This window comes from Cibotium barometz, chromosome 45 (genome assembly GCF_041138505.1).
Source record: "Cibotium barometz isolate CiBa-2024 chromosome 45, ASM4113850v1, whole genome shotgun sequence".
NCBI classification, from domain to species: Eukaryota; Viridiplantae; Streptophyta; class Polypodiopsida; order Cyatheales; family Cibotiaceae; genus Cibotium; species Cibotium barometz.
Genome location: NC_141090.1, coordinates 14,519,898 through 14,535,039, shown reverse-complemented (window position 1 = coordinate 14,535,039; position 15,142 = coordinate 14,519,898).

Below are 15,142 nucleotides of genomic sequence, written 5' to 3'. Positions count from 1 at the left end.
TCTAGTGCATGCGTATGAATATGTACTCATGGCTGCTACATTAACATAGCCAAAAGAATAGTAAGCGATAAGCTTAACAAGATATAATGGCTATTGAAGATCCTTGGGAGTTGCTTGTGATATTCTATCATTTCTAGGTAGGCCATATGTGTGACTCCCTTGTGTTTGTGTTTTTTTTTTGTGACTACCACCTTTTGTGAGTAACAGGTTCTTGTGGCTACTCTTCTTTTTGAGAGAATAGGTTCTTATGTTTGCCGCGTAGCTTTTGCACTTACGCTTCATATCCAGAGGCGTGAAAAGAGCATTGCGAGTTTGTCTTTGATGCGCTCATAAGTCTCCATTGCAAACGTGAGAATTGATTCTTGAATTTTTGGCTCAAATGTTGTTAAGGCGGTAGGTAAGACTGTTGGTTGGTTACCATTGGGGTTGCTTGAACACACAAGCTCTTGTGTAGGTACTGAATGCACAAGCTCTTGTGTAGGTACTGAATGCACAAGAGTGGTTGAGTGACTTGCTTGGGTTTGCCATTCTTGTCAAACTTTAGGTGAAGCTGTTGGGGTTGACGTCAGTGGTGAGGCTTTCTTCACGTTGTTCGATTTTAGAAACCATATGATGGTATTACCTTCATAATATCCTTGTTGTTGAAGCACGTGCACAGGCACCCATCTTTGATGAACGTTATAAATTGGTGGCTGATGCTTTTTGTACTGAGGTTTTCTTCTTTGTACAAGCTTAGGGGACTTTGTGATGCGCTTGAAAATTCAAGCGCGTTGGTATTTCCTTGGTAGCACCCTTATGCTTGTAGTAATCTTTTGGATACCCACACTTGCTGAGATGTTAGAGTTCGTTGAGGAACTTGCATAGGCTTTTGTGACGGTGTTGTGGAGTACTTTTCTTTTTTCTTGGCCTCTGAGTGTTGCGTTGAGGAAGAGGCTTTGACTATCGAGGCACCCAAGTTTGATTGGCACCTTCGTAGTAGCCTTGAGCAACAAGTAGTCTCTTCTCCACCCACCTTTTGATACCATTAAGATATCTTGATCTTGGTTGTCTTGGTGGAGCTTTTTTTTTGGTTGACGCAGAAGGTTTGGGGACCTCCTTCACATTGGTTGGCGCTGAGGCTGCCTGCAGGGTTGAGACTCATGGGTATTTTTAACGATGATGAGGCTAGAGTCTCGTGTGGAGTGGCTGTCCATGATGAGGCTTTCGAGCATGTGGTTGTCTCCTTTGGTGAGATTTGTCGATGAAGAGGCATAGGCTTCGGGGCTTTTCCTTTAATTTTCTTGTTAGGGATAGATTGGTTGCGCGGGGGGGACTTCTTTAGGAATAGCTGTTGATTGCGAGGTTTTGGCATTAAACTTCGTTGGTGAGGATGGGATTAAAGGAGTAGATGCTTTATCGGAGTCAGTCATTGACGCAAATGGTAGATGGTTAGGTCATTGTGTAGAGGGGCTTTCATGGAAGAGACTTGTAACTTTTGTGTTCAGCATCATAGAAATTGATTAGGGTTAGATCCTCTTCCTTATAGTATGGTATCGTCAACTTTGTGCCGTTGACCATCATGATGGCCCTATCGCTGGCAAAGCATAAGTGGTGCTTGGTAGCAATAGTCTATTTATGCCCCAAGATCAAATCTGCTTCCAACACATAACCACAAAAAACTTGCAAGTAAGGGGGTTAGTTTCAATATACATTTTATGTTCAAAGTACCCCAAACATGGCATGTTCAAGTCTTGTGTAAAGGGAATTCTTTCAGGATGACCATCATGATGATCCTATTGTTGGCAAAGCATAGTGGTGCTTGGTAGCAATAGTCTATTTATGTCCCAAGATCAAATCTGCTTCCAACACATACTCAACCACAAAAAACTTGCAAGTAAGGGGGTTAGTTTCAATATACATTTTATGTTCAAAGTATCCCAAACATGGCATGTTCAAGTCTTGTGTAAAGGGAATTCTTTCACGATGAGCCATGAGTGTTGGTTGACCTAACAAATCTCATAACTTGAGGGTCATGAGATTGTGTTCTCGTGTTGGATAAAGCTATGCTTGAGCTGTGGTGATTTTATTGGAAAGTTCCAATCCAACTAGAATCCGAACAAAACTCAGTTTAGAATTGTGGGTCATTGGTTGGACGGGTTCTAGTTTCTTGATTGGTCTGTGAGGTGCACCTCTAGTACCGAATCAGAACTTGTTTCATCCTCACTAAATGACGTACTAGAACTTATTTTATCTTCTGACTTTCTTTGGATCGTCAGGTTTTCATTATGTTTGCCCATACGACGAGAACAAACTTTCTTTTGGGCTTTTATATCCTGTGTCGCACGTATGGGTGTTGTGGTTTGAGTGGTGGCCTTGGAGGCGGATGCTTTTGCATCATGTGTCGCTTCTGGATCTTTTGGGTTTATGTCCTCCACCGGCTCCTTTCCCCTGTCCTCTTTTCCAACCTTGGTTTTGATAGTTTGTTATCTCTTGTTTTTCTTGGGTTTAGAAGGTTTTGTTTTCTTTTTTGGTTTCTTCTTTAAGGCATGTTCTTCTACCCATTTTCGAAGTGTTATCTTTTGCATTCTTTTTTACTGTCTCTCGTGCCTTGGCTTGTAAGCGTATAAGCACATTTAAGGGTACCGTGAAAAATTATTCGTTTTGGACACTTAAGATGTTAAGAGTTGTATTTTGTGAGACAAGTTGCATTGAAGCAACTCGCCTTGGGCAATCTTGGAACATGTGGTCGATGCCACAACGGTCACATAGGGGTTGCAAAGTGTCAGTGATCGTGTGGACATGGAAGTATTCCAAATTGTACAATCTACCACCTTGTGTGGTCTACGACAGTAGAAACACTTAAGTGTTCGATTAACTGTTTCCTGAGTAGTTTCTACCCTTTTGATTGTTTCCGCTTGGTGCACGGGAGATGGAGGTTTTGAGTTAATTGTTGATGAATTGGGACACTTTACTATCATGACCAATGGATTTACAATATATGCAGTACAGAAAAACAGGTGCCTTGTATGCACAATGGAGATTGGGATGGTCGTAGTGATTGCATTGAACACAAGACATTTTGCTCCTCACTTGTAGAGGCATTAAGGACATTTGGCTTTGAAGGATCTCATTCTCTCTTAGAGATGTCGATTGAAAGCTTTTAAGCAAGGCTGTATAGAATTCAGAGAATGACAATTTCGAGATCAATCATTCTTTTGCCATTGCTTCACTTGGTTTAGATGAGGAACATCTCGTAGCATGATCATCTTTCATCATGTTGTCATCTAACCGTATTGCTTCTTTACAACATTGATCGAATGTTTTCGGGTTGGATATAATGATCAAGTTGTGTAAGCTATTATTCTTTAAGCCCATCATGAAACATCTCTTCAATTGAGAATCGTTTAATTTCTCCCATGACTCACATCGTGAGTCCAAGAGTTTTATCTGAAGGATAAAGTCTCTAATGGTTTCATTTGGTTTATGCTCAATTAAATAGAGTTCTTTCACTGCACTCCATGGATCACCTTGTCTTGAAAAGCCATGGACAAAGGCTGACTTCAAGGTTCTGAAGTTTGTCTTGATCGAGCTGGCATCAATATGATGAACTATCGCGACTAGCTTTTTCCTCTAAGCATAGGTTCAACGCATGTACCTTGGTGGGGCAGTTTGGATTTCCAAAGGCTTTATATCTTTGTTCAATTATTTGAATGAATTAAACAGGATTAGTTGTTTCATCATGTTTGCCCATAATTTTGGAGATCTATACGACCGTATTTTTGTATGAGTCACTTAGACCGTATCAGTATGTCCAAGGTGTGGGCATCCAAGGGTTGGTATCTATAGGATTTGTGGAAATGTTAGGTAAAGGACCAAAGCAGCCTGGTGGGATTGAAGTGACAAGGGGTGCAAAACCTGATGACACTCTTGTTGTTAGCATAGCAAATGGTATTGGAAAGTGCATTTGGGGCATAGATCTCAATGGCTCGAAGATGTCAGCCACCAGTGGGTTCAATGAGGGTGTCGGCCCACGTAGTCCCTCTATTGTTGCCATGTCTGATTGCCTAATTGCTCCTTAATGAGCAAGTACACGTGTGTTTTTTTTTATTTTTTTTATTTTCTCATAGCCCGTTTTGTAGCCTCAAGAGGCCTTGAGTACTCTTCGTTGGGTCAAATGAGTGTCCATTTGTCCTAATTAGCTTAGACGCTACACGCATGTAAACGACCTTAGGGATATTTTTATTGAAAAAGTGCGTACTAACTTCCCAGATGGAAGAGGAGGTCCTGAAACCTATTTTCCATCACTGTCTCAAGACGGGAAAAAAATTCGAGAATTTTTTCCTTGTTTCACAAAACGTTTTTGAGGGTGTTTCAAAAGAAATTTGGAAAAACTCTATATGAGAGAGTTGTAGTATTTTTGGAGTACTATAACTTTGTCTCTCTGAGTTATTCATGATTTTTTCGTTGAGACCCTAAAAAAGTAGCCCGAGTATAGTCCACAATCGTTTTCGCGTTGTTTTTTGTGATTTTTAGTGATTTAAAGACCGTTTTTTGCCTTGAATTTTGGGTCGAATTTTGAGGCTGCTAGTCAGAGGCCAAAACGATTGATTTTGACTTTGGACGGTCAAGACCAAATTTAAAGAGCTCGATGTCAGCTTTTCGATGAGAACTAGAGCGCCTTCATCGGATTCATGGTTTCAGAGATATGAGCCTCCAAACAAGGGTGTTTTCTAGTCTTTTTTTTGTTGATGGACCCCCTTTCACGCCGTGAACTAGCAAGATACAGTTCACGGCATGAAGCCCGCGGGCTTCACGATTTTTTTCGCTTTTGTTTTGGGATTGTTTCACGTTGTGAGATACTTAGTGTTTCATGCGGTGAACCGGACTTCACGAAAAAATCAAATTTGATTTTATTTTTTGTTTTGTGTGGGAACTGTTTCACGACGTGAAACACTTAATGGTTCATGTCATGAACCGGTTAGGACGTGAACCGATTTTCGTTTTTTTTAAAAGGGCGTGAACCCTTGGGGCATGAGAGTGCAGAAAATGGATCACATGTGGACCTTTTTTTTTGTTTTTGGGCGCGGACCCCTACGACATGAACCCTTAGGGCGTTAGAGTGCAGAAAATGGTTCATGCATGAACCATTTTTTTTAAAAAAAAATTTGGGCATAGAGACCTAGGGCATGAGTGCAAAAAAGTGTGAACCATTTTTTCAGAAAAGAAAAATTAGACGCGGACCCCTAGGGTGTGAACCCTTAGCGCGTGACAATGCAGAGAATGGTTCATGCGTGAACTATTTTTTTGATTGTCTTTTTTTTAGTCTAGTGGTGGGAAATTCAAATTTTCTTGTTTGGGGGAAATATGTTTGAATTTTAAAATGGGAAGATATGGGCATTTTTCCAAAAAGGTAAGTAGGAATCAAAAAAGTCAACCTTTTTATGATAACCCCTTACACTCTTCATAAATGGGAAGATATGGGCATTTTTTCAAAAAGGTAAGTAGGAATAAAAAAAAGTCAACCTTTTTATGACAACCCCTTACACTCTTCATAAATGATCTCCAAAATGGACAATTTGACAACTTATGGACACCTATTCATTGAATGTTCATTAGCCTTAATGAGTTATGTAAAAAGATGATTAAGAATTAATCAAAGATTAATCTTTTCACTAATCTTTCCCTATTTTATACTAATCAAAGACTCTAATTATCCGCTAATCTCTAATTAATTCACACAATTGAGCACATCATTCGATAGAGCAAGAAATTTCTAGCGATGTGCATCAACTAATGTGTAAATTAATATATAATTAGAGATTAATTAAGTTCTTAATTTTGATCTTTTCTTTTAAGAAAAAATTAAGCAAAAAAGAGTCAAATCATTAATTTTAGCTTAATTTGTGTGTTTTTTGTTGGAATTGTATGTATTAGAGTGTTAGCAACCATTAGGAGTAGCTTAATCCTTTCAAAAATTTCTCAAAAACATCAAAAAACTCTTGAAAATGACTATTTTCTCTTAATTGACTAGTTTTTGTCATTAAGGGTAATTAATCCACCTTAAGAGATAAAATTTTTAGAAAATGGGTTAGTTAGGATCCAAATTGATCATGTTAGTAGTTGAAATTAGTATTTTTGAGTGTTTTGAGAGCATCTACATGCTTCGAAACACCTAATTACATCAATTTCTCTATCAATTGGAACACTAAAGTGAGCTAATATTCACTAAAAAATGCATTCTATTGCATTGTTTAATGCAATGGATGCAAACTAAACCTAATACACTCTATGTTGCAAGTCCTAAGAACATGAAAAGCCACATTAACAACAATAAAAACAACAAACTAAGTTATAAATTAAGCAAAATGCATTCTTATAAACCAAAAAAGAGAGCTATTTCTCACAAATTCACACCTAAATCACTATAAAATTTACATCTTTTTCATGGGAAACCATTGAACAAGACAACAGGCAATGGGTAATGCGTAGATTAGAGAAAAAATGATGAAAAAAGCCAAGGGATGGCTTCCCGGCAATGACGCCAAAAAAATTATGGCTCACCCTAACCCCCCCTTGAAACACATCTAACAAGAGATTATCTGGTGAACCGCAACTGTCGTAAGGATGTTTACAATGGCCGAGCTCATAACCCTTGAGGTCTCCAAGATCCATAACTCCTTGAGAAGCAATTCCACCGCACCTCCGTGAGCGTTGTCACACCACCACATTGCACTACGGGTACTCGTCCCTCATCTCATCTCACATCACTCACACGCTCACTAGTATGCATTAGAGAGAGAGATTAGCAGGACGATTAGCAAGAGTAAGACTCAATTGCATAATGGGAGAGTCTGTTGTATTATGAGAGAAATTCACTTATATACATACATGGCCATAAGTGTTCACACTCACCCGACCGAGCACTTTAGGCTTATAAGAGGCCTAATGCTATTACAATGACTACTCTCATAATATATACATGAAGTACATCACTTGGGACTTCATCCTACATGCTACCACATGCTCTTGAAGTGAGAATTGCCATAAATACTCCGTTACACCATTACGGGCACCCATCCAAATTGTAGATTTGGACACCATTGCTTCATATCTTGAATTTATGACCCTTTGGTGTATCTACCTTGACTCCTTGATGTAAGATAATGGTGGTAGCTCTTGTTAACCCTAGGAATGGATTAACCTATGGATTTGGATTCTACCAAGTCTTGTGCTCTCACTAGAGGCATGACAATTTTGAAGATGAAGTGGAAAAACTTTATGGAGAGGAATTTTCCCTCCTCTGTATGTTGCATGGATGAGCTGCAATCATCATTCTAAAGTCATCATTCCACACCTATGTATAGTTGGCATGAGAGACATCATTCGCATCATCATCGATGGTCTCCTTCACCGAGTCCCTCTCCACCGGTCGCACTCGCCTTCACTGGCTTTAGGTAAAGATGTACTGGATGAGTTTATAGTCTTTATTCTACACATGTGCATAGTTGCTATGAGATACTACGTTTCACATGTCATACAGTCTCCTTTGTAGAATCCCTTGTTGGATTCTCTAGATAGTTTCTTGTGGGTCATTGGTCTGCTATGCTTTTTCATGGACACTAGATTAGGCAAAAGTTGGTCATCTTTTGTGTTGACACTGCACAGAAGATAGGCTTATGGGCAGGCATAAGTGCCACATGGTAGCAGGTGATGTTGTGGTAAGACCTAGTCAACATCAGTAAAATATATGGACCAATAGCATTGGCGCATGTATATATGTGGGTATCCAAATCATCATAATCATTGTCTTTCCTCAAGGTTGGATGGACTTCACAATGCTATATGTAGAGCCAAGAGTGTATCAATCATCACAAGGTTGTAGTGGATGCTTTCACTCAGTCATATTCAATGTATTAGAGAATCAGTTGGGTTACTTCTTTCTTGTACGTATTATATACAATAATTTTTGGACTCGTGTGTGTGTTGTGTGTGATTCTGGTGCACTCTCCTTTGTATCTCTGAAAACCCTATCACATGAGCATAAGAGTTCTACATATGTCAACACTCTTACAAACGTCTTGATACATCAAGCTACCTAGAGCTTGGGCTCAGTTTATGCACCTACTAGCAACCACCTCCTCTTTTTTCCTTGGGAATCTCCCCCTAGGATATAATCGCTTGACACCAACTCCCATCAACAAATGGGTTGGGTCCAAGTGGTTAGATCAGTTGGCTTTCATTAGTAGGCGACTAAGATTCATCCATGGGCATCATAATAACTTGTCTTTTTAGGGTCTTTTTCGAGATAGCTACAAGTTGGATGAGGGATTAAGGACGTCCAAGACACCTTATACCTCTTTTGGATGGAGAATCATGAGTTTCCATGTTAGGGGAGGGAGCCTCCACCATGTGTGTCTGCATGAAGCCTTAAAATATCTTCCCACAACCAAATTAAACATGATTTTTAGCATTTAATTCACATTTATAATTTCGTGAAGCTCATTCTCATGAATGATGTGGCCATGTTTCCCAGTGAAAGTCTATAAACTCCATGGCCAAGTTGCATTCACTGTTTTTGGCCAAGGAGATACTAGATGCATGTCACCTTGCCAGTGTCACTAATGGAGACACAATCTCTTTTCCAAGATAGCTAATCATTTTCTTTTTCTAAATTTCAAGTGTGGCCCAAAATCTCATTATGTGTCGAGCCACCAACTTCTTGTGAACCATGCCTTCTTAAAAGGTGTCTACAAGGGCCAACATTTAATGGGTTCCTACAATCTTCAAGTGACATACACTTTTTGAAAAAGATAGAAAATTTTAATATTTTGACTTTGCAAAATGAAAGGCTTTATTATTTACCTAAGAAAAAACTCAAAAGCCAACAATAAAAGGTGGACATAGACATAACTATATGCGATCATACACAATATAAAGAGTATAGAAACCTTGTGGATTTGATGGTAATGATAATCACATTAACTAGGTTTTTGCTAGAGATGAGGTCAGATAGATACATACCTCATTAGGTCGAGTCACATGGATCACATATGCTGTTAGTGTCATCTAGTACTTGTGTTTGACAATAAAAAATCGAGAACACAAAAAGCTACAAGAAGATATCAAGAATGGATGCAATGGAGGTGTGGGAGGAAAATAATCTTGGCGTTATCTTGAGAAAAGTAACACCTTGTTGGGATATTCGAAGCTTCATGTGTGTATCCTTGTATAACCGTGTTTGTGTATGTGTTTCACGTTTGTGTGTAAAACCTCGACTAAATGTGTGTATGTCCACTTACGTGTGAACGCCCTCTTATCTGAATTAGATAAGTATGTACCATGTGTCATGTGCCCATTAGTACTTATGATTTGTGTGAGTCAAAATATAAGGTCCTGCACCTACAAAAAGGGCATGTACTTTCATATTATATGAATGAAGCATTATGTGAGTTTGTGCCCAACACTCGTGCATCATTGTCTCTCTCTCTCTCTCTCTCTCTCTCTCTCTCTCTCTCTCTCTCTCCATGCTATGGAGTTTCAACCCCCATAGCTACTATTGTAGCCATTGCCTAACCCTAGGACCTACTGGTCCTTCATTTGTTATCAAAGCCTACAATCCCATACTAGACCTACTACCATCACCATCAGCATTTTAGTTTGCTTTAGACATGATCATTTTGTTGGGCATGTCATCTCTAGCTCTCTTTTACTCCATTTTATGTCCCTTTTTATTCAAATATTTATCTAATGTCATTAGGGATTTTCCCATATTTTTTCACTATTTTATAGCTTATTTTTTGGCATTTATCACTTTTGCTACAGTCATGTGCCTTTTGCTACTGGGGATGACTGCTCTCCGGGGGATGTATATAAGCATGGCCATTGTGCCTTTATAATTCATTCAATACTTTTCAATTTCTAGCTCAAGTGTTGGATCTCTCTTGGTTGTCTATTCTCTCTTGTTTGATCTTTATTTGGTTCCGCTTCATATTCACATATTCTCACATGGTATCAGAGATATTGTGCTTCCACAGATCAACAAGAAGAGTTTTCAGCCTATGTTTTTTCTTCTCTGCTCCTTTGGTGGATGTGTTATGGAGATCTACTTCATTGCATAAATCAACGTTTTTTCTAGCACTAATTCGGGACTGTTTTTTTGCCTCCTAGACAGCACTTCTTTGTTGCATTTCTCCTATAGTAGTACCTTGCTGTGTTTTTTCCTCCATCTCTCCCTCTCCTCCCCTAATTTTTTACTATGTCCCTACCTTGATTCGAGGCTATTTTTTGCCTCCCGAACAATACTTATTTGCTATGTTTCTCCTATAGCAATACCTTGTTGCATTTTTTTCCCATCCCTCCCTCTTCTCCCCTAATTTTGTATTATGTCCCTACCCTGATTTGGGGTTGTTTTTTGCCTCCTATTAGACAACACTTCTTTGCTATTATTTTCCCCATCCCTCCCCCTCCTCCCCTAATTTTGTATTCTCCCTCTCCTCACTTAATTTTGTATTATGTCCCTACCCCGGACTAGTGGTAGCACCGTGCACTTGCTCCATTAGCCACGCCCTCCCTTACTTCATCGCACATCGGGTCTCGTCTTCACCCATGTGCCCTAATCTCTTGTAGGAGTATAATTCTACATCTTTCTTTCACCTCACCTAGTGTCTAGGGAGGAGTGGCAACCCAAGGTACCTACTTGCAGCCTTTCTGCTGTAAATTCAAGAGGAGGATTCCATGGCTTCTACATCAACTATCATCTCTTCATCCATTCCTCAACTTCCCAAGGAATCCATCTTAGATGTAACCAATTATCTTGATTGGGCACTACATATGAAGTCTCTCCTTCAGTAGTATCATCGGCTATGGGATATTGTTTCTGGTATTGATGCCTCTCCCAATGCTACTTCTCCTTAGGGTGCGATTGATGCTTGGGTTCACAAAAATGCAAGGGCTCTTCTTCAACATAAAACCCTCTATTGCTCATCAATTTGATGACAATGATGAGGAGACTGTAGAAGAATTGTGGGATACCATTGAAAGGAGGTATCACCGTGAGAAATCTGCTGAGAAGGTAGCCTTGGAGAATTAGCTCTCCAACCTAAAGATTGTCGATACTACTAACATCATGGATTCTGTTTTACGGAGTTCCTAACCATTCAGAAGCAATTAATCTCTTTGGGGAGAAAATCTACCGACGCGAGGACTTTGTCAAATGGCTCCTCGCCAAATTGCTCAAGACTTTCTCTTCTTTTTGTGATACTATATCACTTCTTCCTTCTACTCTTGATCTGCATACCATTGTTGGCATGCTTCAAGATAGGGCGATGAGAAAGAAGACCAGCTAGGGTACTTCCGAGTCCCTCCGAAGGGCAAAAGAAAATGGCAATCCAAGGTTTCCATGAGTAGCACAAGTGACGACAAATCTACCAACAATCCCTCTCACATAGAGCTTACTTGTCATTATTATGGTCTCAAAGGTCACATTCAGCCTAATTGTCATAAAGAAGAAGAGAGAAGGTGGTTTTGCTAAGAAACCCTTTGATTAAGCCTCTTCATCCCCACCACGATCTCAGAGGTTACATAGTAGTGAGGGAAGGATGCCAGCAACCTGGTCGAGCCATGAAGGCAACTAGTTAGAACAAACCTTAGTTGAATGTTAGCAGCTAGTGCATTTGCGTTAAGAATAAGGAACAATTTTAACCAAACTCAAAAATTCTCTTCCACCAAGGAGATTGTCTTTATCTTTATTGAGGAGCTTTCTCTGACTCTTTTGTTCCTTCCACCTCATGTCTTATTCCTTTGTTCCTTCCACCTCATGTCTTTATTGAGGAGCTTTCTCTGACTCTTTTGTTCCTTCCACCTCATGTCTTATAGATTGGGTGGTTGAGAGTGGGTGTACTCCTCACATGACTCCTAATAGGACCATTCTTTATGACATTTATCCTAGCTCTTCAACGGTGTCCCCATTGGTGATGCTTCCAACTTGGAGGTCTCTTCAGTTGGTAATGTGCAACTTAACTCTTCCCCAGGCCATCCTTTTACCATTTGAGATGAGCTGCTTCATGTTCCCAAGCTCTCTAGCAATTTCCTCTCAGTTTTTCAGAATGCGGAGAAAGGATATGTTGTGTACTTTGATAGTTTTGTCCTTGAGATCATCGACACCAGCACCTTGCAGATTGTTTCCCCACAAGTATCCATGAATGGGATCTTTATTGATTGAAAGACTTTGATGGCTCTTTGAGCTAGTCCCAATCCCATATGTTGCAACTTCTTCACAGGTATCATGCCTTGGTAGCTCACATGGATACGTATTTGTGGCATGCTCGCTCTACGGGCATTTGAATTATACTTCTTTGGCTACTGTCTTCTTAACAGATGGTCGAGAGTCCTCCACCACTGAAACCTTCCCACTTTACTTGTGTGGCTTGTCTTCTTGGCAAGCAACACCGAGATGCATTTCCTCATGAGGCTACTCATTGGGCTTCTCATATTCTGCAGCTTATTCATATGGACCTATGCAGCTCCATGCGGACTACTACCCAAGGAGGAGCCAGGTACTTTATGCTTATTATTAATGATTACTCACGCAAAGTTTGGGTTTATCTCTTGGCAGAAAAAACTCAAGCTTTCTCCTACTTTCAAGAGTGGGTGACTTTGGTTGAGATTGCAACCACATAGAAGGTTCGACAAGTTCGCTCCGACAATGGAGGAGAATTCATCTCCAAAGCCTTCCATAATTTTTGCTCACAGAAAGTTATAAGCCATTAATTTTCCACACCTCACACTCCTCAGCAGAATGGTGTGGTTGAACGCAAGAATAAGAATTTTTAGGAGATGCATGCTTTCTTCTTCTGATCTTCCTCCCTCTTTCTAGGGAGAAGCTATGAGCACTACTATTGACATCATCAACTGTTCTCCGATAAAGGCAGTTTCTCATACGATTCCAGAGGAGGCTTTTACTGGACAAAAACCTTTTGTCTCTCATTTCAAGGTTTTTTATTGTGATGCCTATGTTCATATCCCTAATCTTGACAAATCCAAATTTGATCCCAAGTCCAGGAAGTACAAATTCCTTGGATGTAGCTCTCATTTACAAAGCTTATAGATTATGGGATCTTGAGTTGTGATCCTTGGTGATTTCTTGCGATGTTCACTTTGTCAAAACCTTAGATGATTCTCGCTCTCATCCCAAGCTTACCACATCAACGTCTCTCCTCCTTCCTCGGTCACCCCAACTCCACCACTGTCAACTTCTTTACCCCCTGCCTCTCCACCCCCACTTCCTCCTTCCCTGGCTTCTCCTCCTCCTCTTGCCACTTGTGCAACAACAGAGGATTGTCCCCAAGATTCCATAATGGCTGGAAACCAATGTTCATGATTCTCATCTCTCCGATATGGAACTTCATCAGCTTTTTGATTCTTCAACACAATCTTTGACATGGGCACAGAGATTACAACAACTTCATCATTCTTGTTACCTCGCCTTAATGAGTACAGTGATACAATCATATGAGCCTACTACAGCTAAAGAGGCTCTTTCTCTTCTTGAGTAGCGGGCAGCCATGGAGGTCAAGAGGAATCATATACATAGGAGCTTGTGGACCGGCCTCTACATCGACATGTCATTAGGGTCAAGTGGGTCTTTAAGACCAAGTTTCATGCTAATGGATCTCTGGATAAACACAAAGCCAGATTGGTTGCAAAGGGTTACTCTCAGATTGAGGGTGTGGATTACCAGCCGGTTTACCAAATGGATGTCAAGTCTACCTTTCTTAATAGAGGTATATTCTAAACAACATCAAGGTTTTCAGGTTCCCAGACATGAGGGTAAGGTGTATAAATTATACAAAGCCCTTTATGGTTGAAACAAGAACCCAAGGCATGATATGCTAAGATTGATGCATTCTTTCTTTCCCTTGGATTCTAGGGATGCTTTGTAGACATCAATCTCTATGTCTTTGCTCAGGATGCTTTGCTCTGTTTGATTTTCTTATATGTTGATGATTTATTGATCAATGGCTCACATCTTGCTAAGATTGAATAGCTCCGATCAGATTTAGCTCTCACCTTTGAGATGACTGATTTAGGACTTCTCCACTACTTTCTTGGGATGAAGGTCTATCAGTCTTCTGTTGGAGTGTTTTTTAGCTAGTATAGATATTTGCAGCAGCTCCTAGAGACATTTGGGGATGACTGAGTGCTGTGTCCAATTTCTTGTCCAATGGATCCTAATGCCAAGATCTCCCATGATGATCCATCTCCCCTCTTCAAGGACATTACACAGCACTGCAGGCTTTTTGGTTCTCTTATTTATTTGACTTACACGAGGCTCGACATTTCTTACAGTGTCACTGTTCTCAGTCAGTTTTCTTCCGCTCCTTGACATTCTCATTGGCAGGCCGCTTTGAGGGTTCTCTGGTACCTTGGACTATGGTCTCTCTTTCAAAGGAGGCACTGAGCTTTTTGGATACTCTAATGTTGATTAGGCAGGGGATTAGGATACTCAACAACCCACTTTTGGTTATTGCTTCACTCTTAGTTCCGGTCTTATTTCCTAGAGATCCAAGAAGCAAAGTATAGTTTCATTATCTTCTACTACGGCTCGGTATTGTGCTTATCTAAATACCTAATATGAGCTGGTATGGTTGTCCTAGATGATGACCAATCTCGGTGCACTCTTGGATTCTCTGATCTGTATTCTTAGAGACAGCTAGAGTGCCTTGATGTTGGATCGAACTTCATCCTTCCATGGTAGAACCAAACATATTGAGGTCCATTTTCACTTCGTTCTCGTGAGCTGGTCGTCGACGACATCATTACACTAGAGTATTGTCCTTCTTAGGATAACTTTGTTGATCTCTTCACCAAACCTCTTCCTCAAGATACTATTGATCAGCTCCTTACCTATATGGGAGTTGGATCCCCCATGCTAGAGCTGAGAGGAGGTGTTGGACATGTCATCTCTAGCTCTCTTTTACTACATTTTATGCCCCTTTTTATCCAGATATTTATCTAATTTCATTAGGGATTTTCTTATATTTTTCCACTATTTTATAGCTTATTTTATATATTTTCCACTATTTTATAGCTTATTTTTAGGCATTTATCACTTTTGTTATAGTCGTGTACCTTTTTCTACTGACCGACTTCTCTCCATGAGATG